The following is a 24,222-nucleotide window of genomic DNA, read 5'->3' on the forward strand; positions in this document are numbered from 1 at the left end:
GAGAAATCAGAGGGACTGTGTCTGTTAGAGGTGGAGGGTGGGGGGTTGGTGGCTGGTAGTTTGGCTCCTGGCTGATGGGGGAGGATTGGAAGTGACAGAGGACAGAGATCCACTGAAATACCACCTCCGCCCCACACACACCTGACAGCTAGCCAATAGCCATGGTGGTCAGCTACCGTTACAGTGAATGCCCCTGTTCAGGGACGGCGTGCCTCTCAAAGCTATGGGAATGGAAATCCCCTTCAGAGCACATTACCACATGACCCATACTGCCTTGATGAGGGAGAAGAGTGTTGACTGTGCTTAAACAACCATAACAGTCATTGGTTTCTGCACCACAGGTATTATGTCCATGTCCTGTAAGTCAGCTGGTGTAGCAGCAGATTAGATGAATCGGTTGTGTCTGGCTGCCTGGCTGAGAGCGAGCTGGTGAGTGAGTGGGTGGATGGCTATGGGCCGTCTTAATGCAGAATTGATTTAGGGTGGCTGTATGGGGGATGATGTGCCATGGGCTGCTTCCTGCACCTCCCTCCCTCCAATCTTCAGATTCACTCGCCATCATTGAAACCCCTCTGCCTTTGCTGCCATGGGAACAGGAAATGACTAACAAAATGGTCCTTGAAACGGTCAGGTAGGCTCTCTAGCAGCAGATCTTACATCAGTGAGAAAATGACATCTTTGACTTTGAGGAATAATCTTCTTTAAAAACATTTTTTCTTTTTTTACTTTGCTGTCTCTAGGGTAATTGGCCACCTTAGTTCTTATATACTTGGGTGAGGGGAGTCGTTGCTGCTAATATAACCTACGATACTGAGGCCATCTTATGGGTTTCTGAGAAGCTTGTCACAGTTTCCCTCCATGTCACTTTTCTTTCTCATCATAATGTCACTCTTAAGGCGTCCGCATGCTTCCCAGCCGATACTGTTCGGAAGAGTTTGCATATATTACGACTACATTTGGATGTTTTTCTTCGTTTTGGACTTCGATAAGGTTTTTTTTCTGGCTGTTCGGTCACATTTTTCTCGATGCAAGCTGAACTCTGTAGGGAGTCTTCAGCAAAGTGTGTGTAGTCATTCAACGAGAGACAACTCGTCCTCATGCAAATGTTTTAACTTGAGAAATACTGCATCAAACATCCTAGCCGCCCTTTTCTTGTTTTTCAAGCAAAGGTCTTTTAAGGGAGAATGCAAGCACAGTTCGGCTAGGTACCAGCCGAATTGAAGCATGCTGACGCCTTTACCCCCCCAGGGCTCGTCCTCTAGTAAATCTCCTCAACCATGTTTTCCATTCCATTTTTAATCACCGCTCTTTCTGTTTCTCTCTTGGTCTCTCGCTGCCATTTCTCTCTGCATTCGAAGACCGTGTCAGTGCACCAGCCAAGGCTCCTGCAGCCCTGTTCGTCTCAGAATGTTAAGTGCGTGAGGCTGCTTATGCAGTGAGCTGCTCCACAGAAACACAGCGCTGTTCCCTTCCCTGCCTCCATTTCTGCTGTGACTCAGTCAGATGTTGTTTACTTCATTATTTCAGTGCAGCCATCACAGCTCCAACATGAGGGGGCTGGAGATGGGTGGAGGATAATGCTCATTTTAAAATGTTTTCTCACATACATGTAGCCTCTCTTACCAGGTGTGTTCTACCTATTGGTTTCCTCTGGGCATATCAATGTCAAATGAAGAAATGTTGGTGGTAATGGTAGTGTTAATTATTCTGATACACCTCTCTCTTTCCTGGGGTTCAAATGGATTTAAACCCCTTAATTGTTAATGTAAAGAGCTACCCATCCATCCTGTCAAGACATTGAATATTTTTCTATGGGAGAAGTGCCCTTTGGTTTATTAGTCAACTTTTCGTTCCAAGATGGCGTAACCGTCAGTCGTGTGTTTGTCTTATCCCGTGTAAGTAGCCACTTTAAAATGTATACAAGATTATTTTTTTTATCTCACTTTCTATCTATGAACTAAATATACTTTCCTGCAACCCGCCTCACCCAATGTGGTACAGATCTGCTGTTTTTATTCCTTATAACTGGAACCTCTGTCAGGAGCTAGCCAGCTAACTAACTACTAGTCTTTGTTAGCCACGGCTAGCGGTCTTCACCTGCCGATCCATCACAACTGGTCCGCCCACGTGGTCGCCCGATGTCGTCTCAATGGGCGACCATCTTCTTGCCCGGCCCGCTATCTTTCTACGTGCAGTGTCTCCCACTCGCCTAGCGTAGTACTGACTACTGAACAGCTCCCTGACTCACCTATTGCTGTTCTTTGGACCCGATGATCACTCGGCTACACAGCTGATGCCCCCTGGACTGTTTCAATAACCTGGTACCTCATTTTGTTTCTGTCGGCCCCAGCCTCTAACTCAGGTCCTGTATGTACCTAACTGACCCGCTCTGCCGTTCAATGCCATTTACTTGTTGTTGTCTTAGCTCTCCCGATCAGCATATGTGACTGCTTTATGCCTCTCCCTAATGTCATCATGGCTTGTCTACTGCTGTCTCGGCTAGTCCTTATTGTTTTATTTCACTGTAGAGCCCTCAGTCCCCCTCACCTTGCCGTAGATCTCGTTTGTCCCACCCCCCACACATGCAGAGACCTCACCTGGCTTAACTGGTCCCACCAGAGGCGAAACCTAGGCTTTGAGTGACAGAGGTTTACTTTCACTGCACTCCCATCCTACCAAACCCTTGTCTGTACGTTATGCCCTGAATTTATTCTACCACCCCCAGAAATCTTTTATTCTCTGTTCCCAAAGCATTAGACGACCAGTTCTTATAGCCTTTAGCCATACCCTTATCCTACTCCTCGTCTGTTCCTCTGGTGATGTAGAGGTTAACCCATGCCCTGTGGACCCCAGTACCACACCTATTCCCCAGGCACTATCATTTGTTTACTTCTGTAACCGTAAAAGCCTTTGTTTCATGCATGTTAACATAAGACGCCTCTTCCCTAAGTTTGTTTTATTGATTTCACTGCTTTAGCACACTCCGCCAACCCGGATGACCTAGCCATGTCTGAATCCTGGCTTAGGAAGGCCACCAAAAATTCTAAAATTTCCAACTACAACATTCTCCTCCAAGATAGAACTGCCAAAGGGGTCGCAATCTCCTGCAGAGTTATGTCATGCTATCCAGGTCTGTGCCCAAACAATTCGAGCTTCTACTTCTACAAATCCACCTTTCCAGAAATAAGTCTCTCACTGTTGCTGCTTGCTATAGACCCCCCCTCACCCCCAGTTGTGCCCTGGACTCCATATGCGTATTGATTTCCCCCCCATTTATGGTTCGTACTGTCAGGTGGCCTAAATGTGGGACATGCTTAACACCCCGGCCATCCTACAATCTAAGCCAGATGCCCTCAATCTCACACAAATGATCAAGGAACCTACCAGGTACAACGCCAAATCCGTAAACACGGACACCCTCATAGATATCATCCCGACCAACCTGCCCTCTAAATACACCTCTTCTGTCTTCAACCAGAATCTCGGTGATCACTGCCTCATTGCCTGCATCCGTAATGGGTCCGTGGTCAAACGACCACCCCTAATCACTGTCAAACGCTCCCTAAAACACTTCTGCTAGCAGGCCTTTCTAATCGATCTGGCCCGGGTATCCTGGAAGAATATTGAACTCATCCTGTCAGTAGAGGATGCCTGGTTATTCTTCAAAAGTGCTCTCCTCATCTTAAATACGCATGCCCTATTCATTTTTTTTTATTTTTTTAACTAAGAGCAGATAGCCCTTGGTTCACTCCAGACTTGACTGCCCTTGACCAGCTCAAAAACATCCTGTGGCGTACTGCATTAGCATCGAATAGACTATTTTCTCTGTATATATCAATGACGTCGTTCTTGCTGCTGGTGATTCTCTGATCCACCTCCATGCAGACGACACCATTCTGTATACTTCTGGCCCTTCTTTGGACACTGTGTAACAAACCTCCAAATGAGCTTCAATGCCATACAGCACTCCTTCCGTGGCCTCCGACTGCTCTTAAATGCTAGTTAAACTAAATGCATGCGTTTCAACCGATCTCTACCCTCACCCGGCCGCCCGGCTAGCATCACTACTCTGGACGGTTTTAACTTAGAATATATGGACAAATACCTAGGTGTCTGGCTAGACTGTAAACTCTCCTTCCAGACTCACATTAAGCATCTATAATCCAAATTTAGATTTGGCTTCCTATTTCGCAACAAAGCCTCTTTCACCCATGCTGCCAAACATACCCTCGTAAAACTGACTATCCTACCGATCCTTGACTTCAGCGATATCATTTACAAAATAGCCTCCAATTCCCTACTCAATAAATTGGATGTAGTCTATCACAGTGCCATCCATTTTGTCACCAAAGCCCCATATGCTACCCAACACTGCAAACTGTATGCTCTCATTGGCTGGCCCTCGCTTCATATTTGTTGCCAAACCCACTGGCTCCAGGTCATAAGTCTTTGCTAGGTAAAGCCCCGCCTTATCTCAGCTCACTGGTCACAATAGCAGCACCCATTGACTGTACATTTGTTTATCCCATGTGTAACTTTTGTTTTTCTCAGACTGCTTTGTTTTATCGTAGCCAAGTCACAGTTGTAAATGAGAACAAGTAAATGAGAACAAGTATATTAGCAATCTAAACTAGCATTGTAAATACTGAGAACAAGTTCTCATTTACAGCTGGCCTACCTTGTTTAAATAAAGGTGAAATAAAAATTAAAACCATCTTCCTATCTACTGCTGTTCTCCAATGAATAATACGGTAAAATCGGAAAATAATATTTCTTAAATGTCATGGCTAAATCTGCGCAGGCATTCTGACAACCTGGCATTCAGCCTCCGATTTGCTTCTGCAGAGGAGTGTAAATGTAATATCAATGTACACATCACCGTGGTGATGGCGATGATGGGCTGTAGAATGAGATGGGGTTGGTTTTGGTACTGAGAAATGAGTTTTAGATTAGGGAAGACTACGGGGTTGGTCTAAAAAATTTTTGTGTGCATTTTCTGACGTCTCCATTTTTGGGTCTTCTAAAACGTAATGGGTGGGTGGGTTGGTGGGGGGGTGGGGGGTGTTAAATCTGTGTTCTCAGGCTGACCCTTAATCCACCTCTGCTGTTGCACTAGGGCATGTGTATGTGGTAGACACTCCCATCGTGTCTGTGAGCTAGTCAGTCACAAACAAGCACTCAGCCATGGTAGTGAAGATGTGTGTGCATGTCTGCTGCCTGCCTGACATTTAGAAAGTCTTTATGGTTTAATTAGGGGCCATTTTGAAATGGCAGTTTTATTGTCTGTTATTTCAGAAGACCGTATCAACAGGAGACCAGGGATGTCTGCCCCCCATAGGTGAGGTTGGATTTCCTTTTGACCTCCTCGTCCACAACGCACTCATTTATCATACTCATGTTTCCTCTTGAATTCTGTGAAGGGTTTTCTTATTTCTTTAAAAAGGAAGCAGAAACTCTCCAGGAGAAAGCACACATACGTTAAAAGCACACGTTTTGGATTCGGGCCAGTGGGAATGTGGGTTTCGCAGTACGGAGAAATGGTTACCTTGACAACAGCAGAATGTTGGGTGTTTTGCTGATCGAGTGTGTGAGCCCGGTATGGCTGTGCTGAACAAACAAGTACTGGTCACTGTGTCAGGAATGGTGCTGATTCTCAAGTCAACCCTCCCCTCTCCTTCCTGGCTCTCTTCCTTCATTTGATAAAATCTCTTTAATTTCGTCCTTTTTTATTTTCTAACTTCTTCTCCTCACCATCTGGTTGCATCACTCTGCCCATCTTCCCTTCATAATTGTTCCTCATCCCATTTTACATTCTGGTGATTTAGCAAACGCTCTTATCCAGAGCGACTTACAGTTCGAGCATTCGTCTTAAGATAGAATGCAGAGGGGATGTGGTTGTCCCGTAGGACTATCCTTAACCTACCCTGGCCATGTTAGAGGCCTTCTCTACGTGGGCCTGGGGTAATAATGCACATCCCTTCAGATGGACATTGGCATTTCTTATGACAAAATGAAAAAAATAAATGTTTTGGGGAGGTTCAAAATCGTATTGAATTGGATTCCAGTTTAGAAGTCAATGAGATCCATATGTCTGAACTGTGGTCAAAGTGCAATGTTCATTTTGCAGGAATGCCTGTTATGGGGGCCTAGTTGAAGGCACAAGCTTATCTTTTCCATATGCAAATAGCTTTTTAAAAATGATTGTATATAATATATTTTTTTCAGTAGTCAAACTCTGTCATCAATATCATGTTCAGGACTAAAACTTAGCCCTATTTCAGTGTGTAGCTTTAAGTACCTTGTTGAACATTAGGTTCTTAGCAGAATAAAACAATCAAAGGCCATGATGTAAGAAACGATGGGGCATATGTTATTGTTCATGAATAATCAGTAAATGTTAGGTCATTTCCCATTTCACTGCAGTCTTTAGAATACAAAACATGGATGTGCACGTGAGTGCAAACAGCAAGGAGTGTTTGTGCCTGTGGTGTTGGCTCTGTTCTCAGTCCCCCGCCTGCCTGACTGCTTCTCTGCAGCCTCGCCTGCCTGCGCTGGCAGTGAGGTGGTTTGGCATGCAGGAGCCAGCCTGATCAATAATGTAGATGTTTTTGAAGAGGGGCAGTGTGCAGGTCTCTCTCACATGCCGCACACATCCCTCCTTCCCTCTACCCTTCCCCCCTCAGGTGGCAGTGTCAGGTTCCTCTCCAATGGAGGACAGATGGGATGGCTGAAACTAATTTTCCTCTGTAAGATATTAAAATAAGCATGCAGCTGATACTTGATGCTTGAAATATTGCAGGCTGCCACTGGACTCTCGCGTCAGTCATATTAAGCTGCGGTTGTTCAGAGTTGTTATTGTTAGTGGGGCTTTGAGAGGCGGACAGGGTGAGATATTGGATAAGGTGGAAAATAACATGCACCCCTTGTTTACATATCAGCTCTCACAGGGGTCATTTGTCACGCAGAAATGTCTTGCTGCGTTTTGTAAACGCAGATCTAAAATGCTTATTGTAATATCTGTTCGGTATCAGACGCATTTTGTGCTCCACTCTTGAGAATTTACTAATGAGTATTCTATAACGGGACTCTGAGAATTCACTAATGAGTATTCGATCACGAGACTGCACACAGATGTGTGTAGCTAATTTTCTCCTGTACTTTTCTCGGTGAAGTCATCTACTTTTCTCTGGTAAAATGCTAGATTAACTTAAAGCAAAACATTAAGAAATATAGCTGGCTGCATTTTCTTCTATGATGATTTCTTTTAAAAAATATGATGACCATGCATAGTTTTTGCAAAAAATACGTGTCTCCTGGCCAAAAAGCGGTGCACTTCTGTCATCTGATGAAAATGAAGCTGTTTTCTGAATGTGCTGCACTGATGTATTTTCTGTGGAAAAGTTTAGTTGCACCCCCCTGATCAGCAAAAAACCCCACTGACTTTCAATATAAAATGCAGGTTGACATGTTTTTTTTTTTGATGGTCTGCCTATCAAAAATGCTGCTTTCTGATCTCTTACGCGACCCCTGTCTCGATAGTAAGTGCCTGTGTCTCGTCAAAGGGGGTAGATGGAGGCTAAGCTTTTGTGAACGAATGGAAGCCAAGAAACGGTGCTGTGTGCACCAATGTTAAAAAATGAGGACTGCTAGGATAGCAGGCTGCCAACACACAAATGATTCCTTTCACACACCCATGCCGTACTACTTATTTATCATGTTTTGAATTGCTTTGAACTCCTACTCGTTTTTGCAGCCAGCTCACACGTAATACAAGCCAGTATAAGACGTCTCTCCATGTCTGAGGACGTCAGGAGGTTACATGTAACTCGGCCACGGGGGCAGCCGTGGGCGCTGTTACCTTCAAGTGGGTTTAGCTAGGTCGTTGTGGATTGGGATGGCGGATGCATGTAAGCATTTGCCTCTGAATCCAGAGTTTGCATGTTCAAATCCAGATAGAAAGTTGTTTTTGAGATTGTAGTCAAGCCTACCCCAAACCTTAACCCTTAACCATTCGGCGTTAATGCCAAAACTTAACCTTACACTTTGAAATTTGACGTTTGAGAAACATGGCTGAACGTCCAATTCTGAAGTGAAACTGTAAGAGCTTGTTGTGTGTTTGGTCTAGTGAATCATTCACGGTATTAACACAACTGATCCAAATAACGGAAACCCGAATTGCCATTTAGTCTCATTGTTTTCAGTTTGGGTTTACAGAGCTCCTCCTGTTTTAGATCCTACTGAAAATGTGTAATATTCTTCCCTGGTACACAACACTCCAGCTATTTGGGTAACTTGGTTAACATATTGTTTTCAAGAATAATTCACAACAGTAGGTCTATTCCTGTATTCTATTTAGTAATACTTGTATTTTGGGACAGATTTGAAAAAATTTACTCTTCAAACAAGTGTTGAATAACAATGCCACCCTGAACAGCTTGGTGCCCCGCCCACAAAAAAATGGAGCTAAGGGAAATGCTGTCTGTGTGCATGCTGCTCTGTAGGTGAGCAGTGCAGACTCTCCCTGTCCCTGTGTCTGCTCTGTGATGCTTGTTCAGTGTTCAGACAAAGGTCGGAGCTAGTGTCCCAGTCCCAGGCTGCTGTCAGCTCCGTCAGATGTGTTCTCGATAGGGCAGCCAGAGAGGACTGGAGAGGTGCTCTGTAACCCAGGGACACAGGGAAAGAAGGGAAGGGGGTGGGTCTGCCTCATCGTTCAGATTTCCCAGATAAATGGAGCTGACCAGATTGTGAAAATGGTGGCGCTTCCTGTAATCCGATGCCCTGGGGAGCAGAATAGAGGGGGGGGGGGGGGGGGGACAGAAAAGAGGCACGATAAAGGATGGCTGTGCATGCCCTCGGGCGACCATTAGACCGCCCGCCTCCGCTGTAATCCCACAATGCACTGGTGCCCCACATAAGCCTGCATGTTCGCACAAGCCACGGGCCAGGCCGCAGACACACAGTGGCAGCCCGGGCTGAAACAACACAGTCCAGCCTGTTGTTTTTAGAGCCCCACTCACTTTACCCTCCCCCAGCCATATTACTAAAGCTCAAATGGGACTGACCACTCCTCTCAGTAGCTCGGCTCTCTCTTCCATATTTTCCAGTCTTTGCTTTGAGCTTCAGAATAGCATGTGTCTACACTCTTGTGTCCAGTATCCCCCCTCCTCTCATGCAGACACAGCCAGTGTTTTCAGCCGTATCACCATTGCAACATAGACTAATCACCGGAAATATACACTTTTTAAATAGCTATGGCTCTATGGCATGTGTAATTGTTTTGTGTTTGAGATCGAGGGTCTGAGTTTTAACGTTGTTGTGTGTGTGTGTGTGTGTGTTCCCTCTGTCTTATTTCCAGGCAGTTATCTGGACACAGTGTAGTATGGTTTTAACAGAGCAGCCCTGGCAGCCATTGTCTGTTGTTGAGGCTAGGTCTTAGGATTGGCCATGACTGCTCTCCCAACTCCAAAACCCTGGACGTTGGGCCTCAAAGCTGGACTCATGAGTGTACAGAGACCGTAGTTGAAATCAACACTGGCCAGGTTCTCAAACTTGTCAGAGGTATGACTTGCCTTATCATGCACATATGTGCACACCACTCCTCATGAACAAAGTCCAGTATTTGGCATTCCCTTGTTGATGTTGGAATACCCCATATCTAGTAGGGATTGGTTTTAGAACACAGTGTTAGTATTTTCACCTCAAATAGCCAAACATGCGAAAGAACACCTTTGTCCTGAGCTGCGACTGCTTACTGTCGGGATGAGGGTAAGGGAGGGGAGGCTTGAACTCTCACCTCTGACCTTCTGCATGTTTAGGTCAACTCCTATATGTCCTGCTTTACTTGTATTTCTTCTCATCAACTTGGCCATATCATAAAACCTTACCCCTGTAGGAGCAGAACAGGGATGTTAGCCAGAAGGGGAGAGAACTAGCTAGTACTTGTAGGCCTATGTCCTGCAGCGTGCTTGGATGTGAAGCTACAGGCTAGTTGTGTACTGACAGTGCTCTCTAACCCTGGTCTTTCTGGTAGGCTCACCTAAAAGCCATGCTGATTAGTATCTCTGGATATTTGTGACATTTTTGTGCCAGGTTTTGTGCCTCAATCGGCAGTTTTTACTTGTTGCCTGCCTTCTCAATCTCCCGTTGTGCTGAGTCAAACCTAATTAGCCAGGATAGATGCAGCCGTTACAAATGAGCACTTCAGTGCCTCAGTGTGGCTCAACACAAGTTTTGTAAACACGGCTGGTTTTGGGGAACCGGTCTCATTCACCAGAGAACCCTGCTAAACATGTATATTAGCACACAGAAATAAATTGGAGTAGTAACCTGGAGACGTTGCGCCTGGATGGCCACTGTATGCCAAACACACACACTCTTTGGTGGGAGACCCTGGTGGGGCACCAAGCTGTAGCACAGAACCAAAAGGGAAAGAAAATGAATATAACTACAGCATCGCCCTTCTTCTCTCTGCAGACAGGCCTCACTCAAGCCTCACTGCCCCTGCAAAGAGGCTCTTAAAATGGGCCTGAAATAGCTCAGGCTCCCCACATGCCCTGCAACCCTTCAGTTAAGTCTAAGTAACTAGGATTTCTGGGTTTGACTGTGAATGGCCAAACCTATGGTGGCGTGTCGGTGCTCCCAGCAGTCTGTCCACCCATGTGGTAGAGATTAAAGGTCCAGTTTGGTCCTGTTAGACTTTACTACTTCCCCAGTCATAAATGTACAATTCCTGGACACATTGGACTGGCAGCTCCCTGCACTGCCTCTGTGTGTGTGAACGGGTGACTTCTAGTCCAGCTCAACGTCAGCAAGTAGTAAATTGCCTCATGGGTGTGTGTATTTTTTTAAACCAGTCGGATGTCTCTGCCGTCTCCACTTGAGCCGCCGCGCCAAACATATGTCACATCCTGCCCAGCTGCCTCTGCCAGACGGGACTATGGATATTTGCACAAGAGCATTTGTGTACTTCTGCCTCGCTACAGCCAGGGCAAACACACTTTCAGGAAGCCTCAAATACTGACACAGGATGAACTTGTTTTGGCGTTCTTAAAATACCTGGTCTTCCCTGCCCCCTGCCTACAGACATAGCTGTCTCTTCTCGTTGAGTCTTGTGCCAGGCATGAGGGGGCCACCACATTACCACAAGGTAGGAGCCATGTGTTTTTGGCTGAGTCATCCTGCTTGAGATGTTTGAGAAGTGTAGGCTTGGGCGCCTTGCAATGACTGGTAGCTTAAACAGTCTCAACTATGTTGGCATGAAGTCTGCAGAGCCTGGCCCATGCCCTGTGGTGAAACTGGACTCCTGTCTTTGGTAATCCCTCCCAGTGTATGAATAATTGTGGAAGCATCCTCTTTCAGGAGGAAAATAACCAGCTCCCCGAGAGCTGCGGCAAAGCGCTGGAGCTTGGCTTCTCAGGCTCTATGTTTCCCTTTTAAGGTCAACATAGCGTCCACCCTACGAGTGGAGTAAAACCTCTGGCCAGCCCTAGAGGGAGAGAGATCCTCCGTAGACAGATAATGGAGTTTTAATGTGCTGTGTGTTTGCTAGTAGTAGGGGCTCTTATCAGTGACTTAAAGGAAACATGCCTCGCTCATTTGTTCATAAGTGCACAAAGGAAAATCAGTGAGTTTGGTGTTTATCGCAGTTTTTTTTTCTTCCAATCAGGATTTAAAGCTCCATATGACATTTCACTCAGTGTCAAGTTGAATTTAACCCTGGCATGATCTCCTCAGATGTCCATAGTCTACCCAACCAAGAGCTTACCCTGGGTTGGTCTGCCAGAGACTGATCTGTGTTATCCATGAGTGATGTCTTGCGTGTTTTAGCATGACCCGGCTTAAAGGGAGTGCACTTTGTCACTGTGTGGCCGGGGGATTTTCTTAGTAAGATTACAAGCCTGTATTCAAGCCCCATTATGAGGGAGTGCTCTACTCTCCATTCTGGATTAGTCCAATCCCTGGATTCCTGCTGGGAGAACCAACAGGGTTCTGATTTTACCAGACACATCACCCAGCCCAGTGAGGCCTGGCCCCTTTAATCTGGCCTGCCTGTCTTTTTTGCCCTGGCACCTCCAGCCCTTGGCCTGGCCTGGGCTCTAGTGTCATCCACTTCAGTCACTTCAGTTGGTATGTTAACTTGAGATTCTTGCTGTCCCATTTCTAGCTGCTAAGATTGACATCCATTAAAATGGATTGCAGATGTAACACATTTTTTTTAAATCTATGACTATTGAAACAGTAAAAAGATGTGACCTACAGAAATTGCTATGCATGCATACAAGGAACTGCCATTTTTCATTAAGAGTTTAATGAACGCATGCAACAATATGCTTCTATCTTACAGTCAAAAGGCTATATAGCCTATTATTGAACATGCAACTGTTGTAATGAAACCGCCAACAAAACATCATTTTCAAACATTTGCCAAAATGCCATTCGTGGGAAACACTGTTGTAAACAGAGCACCTAATGCCAGCGTGATAGAATTTGTATGTTTTAAGACGATGACTAAAGTATTCCACCCTGAAACCATATAATTGTATGAAATATGCTACAGTCATAATCCAATAATGTGTGCGACTAGGCTTTTTAACACTAGGCCGTTGTGTTACTATTTCGCAATATGAGGAGGGTATAGTTGAGACATTCAAGGACAACTGAACTGTCGACTTGTGTTGATAACGGTGAAACTAACTGGAATGAGGCCTTCCCCACCCTAGGAAGGTGAGAAACTGTTAGAAACGGCAAGGCTTGCAGAAGACGATGAAACATGTTGCAGAAGTCTGATAATGTATGTGAATTGTGGAAAAATACAGCCCAACTAAAGAGGTTTAGTTTCTACTGATGTGAGTTAATTTGTATGTGTGTTATAAAAAGATTGTTCTCATTTTGAAGACCGAGCGCTCTCTGAATAAAGTATTGATCTATTGCAGGCTGAGACTGTCAATTTCTTTGAACTGGAGATTTACAACCTTCAGGAATTAGACAGAGAGACAAAATAATTCAGTTAGAACATTGGGATAGAAATTCTCGTAACAACTTGGTCCTTCGAGCCGGATCTCAATACCTGTTTCTGTCGTCCCAGGGGACACGGAAACCGTGCACGGGCGGATCAGGAATCCGTAAGACAAAGGCCTGACCTCTGAAATTGAGGGTCCGTTTCAGGCCAACTTGTACACGACAGGAACGGTGATGAGATCCAACCTACATTGAATTCTCTGCTGCATGAATAAGGTCAGTAGTCTTTAGTCATGGATTTTGGGGATAGGATCTAAACTTGCGTTAGACGTTTACATTGTAAAAAAATCTGATGTAGGTAAGGTGATAATCACTAGAGTCAAACAGGATTCTTATTCGGTATATAGTTTTCAGGAATTTATATAGAGAAAGCTCAACGTCAAGTATCCAGATACAGTGCGGCAAAAAAGTATTTAGTCAGCCACCAATTGTGCAAGTTCTCCCACTTAAAAAGATGAGAGGCCTGTAATTTTCATCATAGGTACACTTCAACTATGACAGACAAAATGGAAAAAAAATCCAGGAAATCACATTGTAGGATTTTTTATGAATTTATTTGCAAATTATGGTGGAAAATAAGTATTTGGTCAATAACAAAAGTTTATCTCAATACTTTGTTATATACCCTTTGTTGGCAATGACAGAGGTCAAACGTTTTCTGTAAGTCTTCACAAGGTTTTCACACACTGTTGCTGGTATTTTGGTCCATTCATCCATGCAGATCTCCTCTAGAGCAGTGATGTTTTGGGGCTGTTGCTGGGCAACACAGACTTTCAACTCCCTCCAAAGATGTTCTATGGGGTTGAGATCTGGAGACTGGCTAGGCCACTCCAGGACCTTGAAATGCTTCTTACGAAGCCACTCCTTTGTTGCCCGGGCAGTGTGTTTGGGATCATTGTCATGCTGAAAGACCCAGCCATGTTTCATATTCAATGCCCTTGCAGTTGGAAGGACTTTTTCACTCAATCTCACGATACATGGCCCCATTCATTCTTTCCTTTACACGGATCAGTCGTCCTGGTCCCTTTGCAGAAAAACAGCCCCAAAGGATGATGTTTCCACCTCCATGCTTCACAGTAGGTATGGTGTTCTTTGGATGCAACTCAGCATTCTTTGTCCTCCAAACACAACGAGTTGAGTTTTTACCAAAAAATTATATTTTGGTTTCTTCTGACCATATGACATTCTCCCAATCTTCTTCTGGATCATCCAAATGCTCTCTAGCAAACTGCAAAATCAAAAGTCATAATACTAATTATTCCTAGTTCCAAGGGAACAAAGGAGAGTGTTTACTAACATGGGAAGTAAATCCTCAAAGGAGGTCCCGGAATTAACCGGGCATGAGAGGTATGTGGAATCCAAGGATAAGAGGAACATCTATTATGGTCCTAAGTGGAGAAAGAACTATGTGTATGAAGGACGTCTAGACGTAGACAAACTCACATCTATGATTAAATAGAAGTGCATGTAAACTGGAGATAATATAAGGGAAACAGCAGGTTTGGGGAAGAATTGGACTTGCAAAAAGGTTGACTAGTAATGGACCAGATTAAATTCCTGTAAGCATTCAATGTCATAGTAAACTGCAAGGAAGATTTAATTACCCATAGAAGTGGAGGAAGAAGTATGGTTTTGAAGGGTGCCTAGATGTAGATAAACTATGATAAAGCAGATACATAAGACGTGTGTCAATAATCAAGGGAAACAGCAGGTTGAGGGTTTGATACAGCCAGGGTGTGGCTGTCTGAAGCCCGGAAAAGAAGGCAAGTGTAAAGAAAGAAGAAGAAAGTAATAAAGATAGTGAGAGCAGAGAGAGAGAGACTGAGACAGAGAGACTGAGACAGAGATATGGAGATGAGACAGAAAAAGGTTAGGCTCCCCCATTCCCCTGAGCCCAGAAAGTCTAGCAGTGGAAGGAATAGTCCATCCAAAAACTGGAGTAGAAGGGTTCAGGAGGGATATGGAAGGACTGACCGACTGTTTCAGGCTAGACACAGGGATACTGGAGATGTTACGGCTAAAAGGAGTGGCAGATGTGGGAGTTTTACCTGTAACTGTTACTCCTAAATTATTTTGTTGACCTTATTGAAGGCAGTATTTATTGAAACCAGAAGTAATAGCAGGGATTAAACCTATGTTTAATTAAATAATGGATAATGATGTTATTATTGGAGGAGAAGATGCGTTTTGAAACTTGTCTGTTTTTAGTCCGAAAGGCTCCATAATTTCTTTGCGTCCCTGGTTCTAGTACTCTCCTAAATTTGTTAAAAATAGATTGTAGATATTTCTCTCTGATTTGGTAAATGAGTTTGTCTTAAATTTTATTTCACCCAGATGGTTTGGATTTATAATTTTGGGGCGAAGATGGGTTTATAAATTGTTTTACGGTTATTTTGAAAGTCCCACTATTTTTGCTTAAGTAATGTTTAGTTACCAACCCAACTTTTATTCTCCCTTAGGTAGTTAGCTGTTGTATGTAGATTATATTTCTGTGAGAAATTTAACACAAGGCTGTAAAATTGATATTATAGTATTATATTTTTTTGTTGAGTAAGGTTATAAAGTTAGCAAGAATACGTTTTAATTATGGTAGACTTATGTCAAGTATTTAGGACATATTTTAAGCCAACAGGGCATGAAATAGATGGAGATGAAGAAGATGGAGAAAAAGTGATTTTATAAGCGTTAAAATGAACTATGAAAAGAAATAGTTGCAGTTCTTAGGGATGGCAAATTACTGTACATAATAGATCCCACACTATGCAACATATAACTTTATTGATGGGACTGATTTATGATTAACCAATGTTATTGTTAGGTAAAATAAAGTGGACTCCCGAAGGAGAGATTTAATTTGTACAGATGAAACATATGCTATGTTTTGCATTCGTTTTAATTATTAGAAGATTTTTATTTAAATAGTATACCCAAAGACAGGGATAGAAGGGTCCAGGAGGGTATCGAGACAAACTGAATCCTCTATGTAATAATCTTAGGGATTACGACTATAGAGTTTTCTCAAATCTATGACTGTAAGCAGGGACACAGTCAGTCAGTATTTGGTAAGATTGAGGGAGCTATTTAATGCAAATAGTGGATTGGTAGATCCTGGACCGGGAAGAGATGTGCAATATTATTAACAGTTGAAGATAGCATTTTTTTTGAGTGGTCTGAGACCTGAAACTTGTCAGGCAATAAAAAAAGATTCTGATATGATTGGGAACTGCCACTTTGGCGGAGGTGAAGAGGTATGCAATTCACCATGAACACCATGGGAAAGAGGAGAAGAATAAGAAAGAACAGAAAGGAGCAGAGTATCTAATAGTAACTCTTAGGGAAATAGTAGACCAGCATAAAGGAGGCTTTAAGGGGAAGGGACCCAACAGAGAAGGGGAAAAAATTAACAGGATCAGACGATAGAAAGTGTTATAATTGTGACAAAACAGGACATCTGGCCTGAGAGTGGAGAGCTCCTCCAAAGGATGAGAGACAAAGACCGTACCGAGACAGACAGAACAAGAATAGGAGGGGACCGGAAGACTCTGAAGAAGAGGAAGCATGACTAGATTGGTAAGAGGAGGATAGTGAGAGTGATCTAGACTGCGAGTATTCGAATTGGCCAACAGATTTAGCATTACAACAGGAACAGAAACCATACACAGCAGCACAGATAAATCTTAAAGAAGACTGAACAATTGAAAGAGAATTGTTACAGGATAGCCAAGACAGGGCGCCCCAAAAGGAATTGGACATGAAAAGAAAGAAAAGGGGCGGTCCTACAGAATAATGTTTGGCATAAGGATAATTTACCTAAGTCACGGTTTAGATATGCGGCAATATTGACACATGGGCAGAGCCATGTTTCAACAGGGGGGTGAGTATAGCATGTTAGGAAACACTTTGTGGCCTATGGGATAACACATCAAGGTAGAGTAAAAGCGCCACTGGGGGAATATCCATTCCAACAATTGGAAATTGACTATTTTGAACTATCCCGAAGTGAGGGAGAAGAAGTGGTGTTTAACAATAATAGATAAATATATTAAATGGGTAGAAGCGTTCCCAACTTACTTGGCGGACATGATTACGATAACTAAAGCATTGGGTCAAGATATTATCCCTAGATTTGGTTTACTAGAATCTATTTCTTTAGACAACGGATTACATTTTTGGTTAAGCAGGTAAAAGATAGGCCAGAAATTGAACATTTTAAATAGGAAAAGATACGGTTCATATTACCCACAATCGGCAGGATTAATTGAACGCAGGAGTGACACAATTAAGGAAAACACACATGAGTACAGGTAGAAATTGGGTACAATGTTTGCCAATAGTATTAATGACTATTAGGGAAACTTCAGTTAAAAATGGGCTGTCCCCTTCGAGAAAGTGTTTGGTCGACCATACAGAATGCCTGGATTGGGAGGACCCGAGCAGGACCCGAGCAGGCCCACATAGATTTTGTGTCCCACAGGTGAATTACAGAAGGTGATTCACTCAATACAACCAGTCCCTGAGGAGAAAAGACTGGAAGCAGTCCCGTTGGGAAGGGCCATACCAGGTTGGTAACCGCTTTTGCCGTTAGAATAGCTGAGAGAGTCGCTTGGGTCCACGTTACCGACAACAAAAAGGTAGGAACACATACAAACACTGCTGAACACACAGAGTTAGGGAACAGAACCGAGTACCAATAGGGTCCGGGGGTTACCTCCCTAACGAAGATTCCCTATCCTGACCTATCATCACTGTGTGCGCTCATAGAGTTGTGGGTATGGGGTGGTTCCTAGCAGATAGACTAAGGACAGGAGAGGGTTGGTGATTTTTGGGAATATGGGGGACCCTGAGCTGCATCACAGTCTTGGTAATTTTCCTGATGCATCCAGATCCACCACCTTCCGGCACCTATTATACTACACCCCCACCATTGTTTTATTATTATTATTATTTTTTAGCGCGCACTGCGCCCGGCCCGCCACAGGAGTCGCTGATGCGCGATGAGACAAGGAGATCCCTACCGACCAATCCCTCCCTAACCCGGACGACGCTAGGCCAATTGTGCGTCGCCCCACGGACCTCCCGGTCGCGGCCGGTTACGACAGAGCCTGGGCGCGAACCCAGGGACTGATGGCACAGCTGGCGCTGTAGTACAGCGCCCTTAACCACTGCGCCACCCGGGAGGCCCCCACCCCCACCATTGTTAAGAAGTAAAAGAGAAACTACCCACATACCGACCATCAAGGACGAGTGACCTACAAAATAGGAATCAGAGAGGGGCAGAATGTAGGTGATTTTAATGGCTGTAAGACGGTAGTTAATGTGACTGACTTAGATTTGGAAGCAAAGGGGAAAATTCTGAACCTCACAGCCCCTATAACGGCTGAATGTTGGGATTGTACCAGCAAAGGACGTATCTGACAGATACTACCAAAAGGGTGGGTAGGTACTTGTGCCCTGGTGTTATTGGTCCAACCAGTTAGAATTAGTAATCAAAGGCCAGTTATAGGCAGGCCAAAGTAGGCACAGGAGGAGTTTTGACCAGGATGGGAGTAGCTCAGTCTAGATGGATGCTATTTGCAACCCCAGGGGAGTTCCAGATTAATACAAAGCTATAAATCAAATAGTTGAAGGCTTTACCACTACGTTCTTTTGGTGATTGACAATAAATAAAATTGTGGATTGGATTAATTACATCTATTAAAATCAAGAGGTTCATGAATGAAACCGAAGATGCAGTAAATTTTTTCCCACCTCCCTCATGACCTGGCAAAATAGGCCGGGTACTCTGTATATTATTGTCCGAAAAGGGCGGGGTATGTAGAATGATAAGGGTTCATTGCTGTACTTTCATTCCAAATAACACCGCACCAGACGGAAGTGTCACGAAGGCATTGGCTGGGTTGACTGATCTAAGTGAAGAATGGGCTAAGAACTTGGGGGTTAATACTTCACTGGGTGGTTTGTTGAAATGTTTGGCAAATGGAAAACCATAGTAGCTACCATCTTGGGGGCTGCTATTGCTTGTATGGGTATGCCCGTATTATGTGGTTGTCTTATTCCATGTGTCCGAGAGTTGGGAAGCAAGGCGTTGGAATCTGCTGTGACCCAGCAGATGGTGAGGTATGAGCCCATACCTGACTCAGACCAGTGGGATGAACGCTACATGCCTCCTGGAATGGTGGACGATGATGACCAATTCGACCCTGATGACCCACAATTTAAAACTTTTCTTAGTTCTAACGTGTGAAGGTTATAGTGAAAATCTCAAAAGGAAGAGTTATAACTGGAAGTAGAAATAGAACTATACCCAGGTGAGGTGAAATAGACGTTGTACATACATTTATGGGTGTTGTGTGATTTTTTTTTTAATAAACAAATGTTGTATCAAGATGTAATATTTAGTCAAAGGGTGGATTGATAGAAGAATTTGGATGTTTAAGATAATGACTAAAGTATTTCACCCTGAAACCATATTGTATGAAATGTGTTAGTCATAATCCAACAATGTGTGTGACTAGACTTTTTAAGACTAGGCTATTGTGTTACTATTTGAACTGTTGACTTGTGATGATAACGGTGAAACTAATAACTGGAATGAGGCCTCCCCACCCCAGGGAGGAGAAAAACTGTTAGAAATGGCTAGTCTAGTGCCTCCCGGGTGGCGCAGTGGTTAAGGGCGCTGTACTGCCACCAGCTGTGCCACCAGAGACTGGGTTCGTAACCAAATTGGCGTCATCTGGGTTAGGAAGGGTTTGGCCGGTAGGGATATCCTTGTCTCATCGCGCACCAGTGACTCCTGTGGCAGGCCGGGAGCAGTGCGTGCTAACCAAGGTTGCCAGGTGCACGGTGTTTCCTCCGACACATTGGTGCGGCTGGCTTCCGGGTTGGATGTGCGCTGTGTTAAGAAGCAGTGCGGCTTGGTTGGGTTGTGTATCGGAGGACGCAGGACTTTCAACCTTCGTCTCTTCCGAGCCCGTACGGGAGTTGTAGCGATGAGACAAGATAGTAGCTACTAAACAATTGGATACCACGAAATTGGGGAGAAATTGGGGAGAAAGACAGAATAAAGTTTTGATCTAGACGGTCTATTTCTTTGATCTGGAGATTTACAACCTTCAGATAAAATTGTTCAGTTAGAACATTGGGATAGAAATTCTCGTGGCACAGCGGAGCTGAAAACACTGTTCTAAACAGAGCACCTGATGCCAGCGGAGCTGAAAAATGTGACATAAGAATGTGACAAATGAAAATCTCAGAAACAGAGGGGGAATCTAATAACATCAACTACGATGAGTTGCTAATATGACTAGGAGTGTGCCTTTGGGTTCTGAACAGCGAAAGTTGATATGAAAACCAATAGAACAACAGAGAAATGCTGGTTAATGGCATCAGGAAGTCTTTATAAAATAATTGCTTCCACTTTTCTATGGCTGGATTTTGGCTAGGCTACTTTAAGGCATTTCTCATTTGCAGTAAATTGTTCACGTTTCAAACAATTATGCAGCCTCCAGCTCACATTGCATATCGGTGGGTGACACGCTTGACAGCCTGCCTACCATTTGACTTATAGCCTATGGCGATTTTGTTTTGTAGGATTCTCTGGACTTCTCTACTGCAGCCCTTTTTTTAAAGCAGGATTGAGAAATACTAGCTGCTTTTAATCGTGGCCATCAAAACATTTTAGAATTTGTTAAAACTTTATTATTATTTTTTTACATTGCATATTTGTTGTGCAATGGCTGCTTATAAAAGCACTCCAGTACCAGCTTTTTGAGGAGCTCATCTTGCGTTGTCTGACAGGCAATAGGCTATTCTGCTCCTCAAACTAGGCTCTGTAAGGTTTGCGCGTGTGATAAATAAGGTTCTTGACAACTAACGAAAATACACGCTGCAATATAATTCCACAAAATGATGCAAATTAAGCTATAGACTGGATGTGACCGGTCAAATATATTTTCGCTGGCTAACCGATGTAACCTTTAACCTCTCTACTAATGGGATGACATTTTGCTTTCATGGCCTTGTACAGTTTAATGGCAGTCTGACAGATTTGGTAAGCTCTGCACCTGTTCTCTTCAGAAGGGAAGAGGACAAGATGCAAGCGAAAGCCCGTTTTTATATTTAATTCATTTCTGAAAAGAAACAAACTCTTGGTTAATAACTCCCTCTAAGACTGAAATCATGTTTTTCTTTACACATATACTTTTCCACAATACCACTGAGCCTAACTGCGGGTGTGTGTGGTCCTCTTGAGTCAACTTATCATTTGTGCTAGTGGACACACTCACTGGTATTTGAACAACTGCCATGGAACAAATGTGAACGAGGGGGGCTAGGTGACAGCGACACAGGAATGTAACCGAGGTGGCACAACTGAAGGCCTTTGAAAAGCCCCTCTATCGTTCAAATCCTGATAAACCCCTGCCCTCAGAGTTGAGACAAAGCTAGGGTTGAGGGACTCGCTGTGGCTCGGGGGTTGAGGGCCTGGCTGTGGCTGGGGGTTTGTGGGGCTGGCTAGGGGGCTGTGGGGTTGGTTGTGAGGGGCTGTCTACAGGGGTAGGAGAGGCTGTCATAGTGAGGCTTTGACCTTTGAAAGGTTGCACTAAGACCAGCCTCTTCTGGAAGCCATACAATGTTGGGGGAATAGCACAACCTGAATGGGAGAAGATGACTCCCTACGCCAGATCTCATTAGGAATGTGAAACACCAGCCAGCATCTCAGTAACTAATCCCCCGGTTTTGTTTTGTTTTGTAGGATTCGTTGGACTTCTCTACTGCAGCCCTTTTTTAAAGCAGGATTTTAACGTCACCCATCCGCGGACAGCCATGGAATCGGTATGTATTGCTACATTCTCTCCACGTTGTCTCTGGAGCCATCTCTGTTTCTAGGCCCTGTGTTTGTTACGATGTACTGAAGGTTTGAACACGCAGTATCTTTAAAAAAAATGTTTTTGTATTTTTATAAATGTTTACAGAAAGGGGTTTGTTTTCTAAGGCCCGTATTCCTGTACTCCAGCAGTCTTGTTGTTTTGACTGGCCACTTTTTGCCAAACCATCACAGATGCTAAATAAACTACACTCATATGGCACTATAGAGAGGGTTTGCTGTGGAACTGAGACATAGACAGACAAGAGCAGTGCTAGTACCAACTGGCCGCATTAAAGCCCTGCACTCTCGACTGGAATGTGTGTATTAAGAGCAGGACTTAGTGCATGCCCAGGCCCTGCCTTCCTGTCCCTTTGTTAAAGGGGTTCTGTGTTTTAGCTGGTGTAGGCTTTTGTGTGTGTGTGTGTGTGTGTGTGTGTGTGTGGCTGTTTCTGTGGTGAGCGACTTGGTTTGGAAAGTAGGTCACCGCTCCCGTAGAGCTCAGTGTCACTAATGAAGAGTCCCTCTCCTGCATGCGGCTCATGTGACCGTGCTGCTTGATCAGTAAGTGGTGGCAGCCCCACGCCTCTGAAGAGACTGCCGCCTTTTCCCCACGGCGCACAGCCCCGGCACACAGACTTTCAGCATGGGGGCTGTACAATCGATCTCCCCTTTCGTTCTCTCCCTGCTCTCGTTTTGTCCTCCTGTAGCCTTCTCTTTAGCCAGACTCTGTGCAACGGGAGCTGGTGATGTTTACCTCTGAAATCACACCCTATCTGCTTACTGTCAGTGGAAACCAAGGAAACTGATCAAAAAGCTCATTATGCTGTCAGTACCGTTTCTCTCCTCCCCACCCCCACCTCTCCTCATGTGATGCCAGTCACATGGTTTCCAGGCACCAGTAGAGTAAATCAGAATCAGATTTTATTTTTAACTGCTCTACATCCTCCACTTTGCCAATGGTTAGCAGAAACAGACGTAGGATTACTGTGTACCTCTCCCTCTGTTTCATGCGCTGTCCCCCCTCTCTCTCCTCTCTCTCTTTGCCACTCCCTGTCTCTCTCTCGCTCGCTCTCTGTCTCTCTGTGTTTAGCCTGCTCCCAGCCCTCGGCAGTGCTGATATTATTGTCAGCGTTATCTGCTGGTTGGGAGTTGTGCTGTGTTGGATGGTAGTGCAGATGAAAGGGTGTCTCTCCTGTGAATGTTCTCCCTGCACTGTTTTGCCTCTACTCTTTACCAGCGTGTTGATTTTTTTTCTCGCTCTCCATCCTCCCCTTTCTAAAGTAGGCCTGTTCTTCAATGGGATTAGTCTGCAGCACTCTGAACAGGAAAGTGGGCCCTGCCAGTCATATTACATAACTCTCATAGCCTGGCTTGAGACGACTATAGGGGCTTTGTTCCCCCAGACCCCGCTCCCACCCGCCTACCTCTCCTCCTGGCAAGCCACATGCTAATGCTCTATTGAAAGAGTCTGTGTGCTCCAAACAGGCATGGCTCTGTGGCCAGGGAGGAGAGCAACTCTGCATCATTACCCTGCAAATTGGCATTTCACTCATATCTTTAGCTGAGGAATGTGAACTCGAGGCAGAAGGAGCGGGAACTTTGGTGTGATTAGGTTTCCTTGTACGCATGTTGAATGATGAGATGATATAGGAGGTTGTGGACCGTTCAAACGATTGAACCTTTGGTGTTGGCGTGTCATGTATTGTTTTTCTCTTGTATGTAATATTCTTGTTTGGGGTTAAACCACTCAGGTTGCAGACCTATATTGTTGTGGTTATATTGTTCTCTGGTATAAGCCCATGCCTCGTGATTCTATAGCTTATTTGAGCAGAAGTTTGACGGTTTGTTCATTTAGTAGGCTTGCTGCATAATGTGAAGAGCAGGATTGGTAGGGGATAAAATGGTGCCTTTGCCCAAGGTTTTTCTTGCCATTCTGTTCCAAGTCATTAGAGCTAAGCACCGAGGAGGAACTGTTCTTTAAGATGATATCCAAGAGTGTGATGTCATTGTTCCATTAATCAGCGCAGCTGCTGATTGGCTCAAGTTCAAACCCACCCTGAAAGGAAGTGGCAACTAGCTCTCTCTCATCCCACTGCAGAGGGAAGGATGTTGGTAGCTGTGGTGCGTATCGCCAATATGTGACGACTCCAACTTTTCAACTTACCTGCACTTGCCAACTCTTTCTTTGTTCTCAAAACCAGAAAAGGTGCATCTTTATAAATGTGCAGGTGGTTACAAAAACCAGAGATAATGCTGAAAGATATTACATCCATGTTTTGTATTGAGTGAGAAATGCCTCTTGCGTGTGTAGATCTTTGTTTTGGTCGATCTGTGACGTG

The 24,222-nt window shown here is 44.3% G+C and overlaps 1 protein-coding gene across 3 annotated transcripts in view; it reads left to right on the forward strand.

Moving 5' to 3' along the window:
* LOC139411378 (ankyrin repeat domain-containing protein 11-like) overlaps positions 1 to 24,222 on the forward strand; it is a 156,883-nt gene that overhangs the window by 12,178 nt on the left and 120,483 nt on the right. For all 3 annotated transcript variants that reach the window (XM_071157661.1, XM_071157659.1, XM_071157660.1), the window contains exon 2: positions 21,770 to 21,849. The gene's annotated coding sequence lies outside the window, so the exon portion shown is untranslated. The remainder of the gene's footprint in view (positions 1 to 21,769; positions 21,850 to 24,222) is intronic.

Source organism: Oncorhynchus clarkii, chromosome 6 (genome assembly GCF_045791955.1).
Source record: "Oncorhynchus clarkii lewisi isolate Uvic-CL-2024 chromosome 6, UVic_Ocla_1.0, whole genome shotgun sequence".
NCBI lineage: Eukaryota > Metazoa > Chordata > Actinopteri > Salmoniformes > Salmonidae > Oncorhynchus > Oncorhynchus clarkii.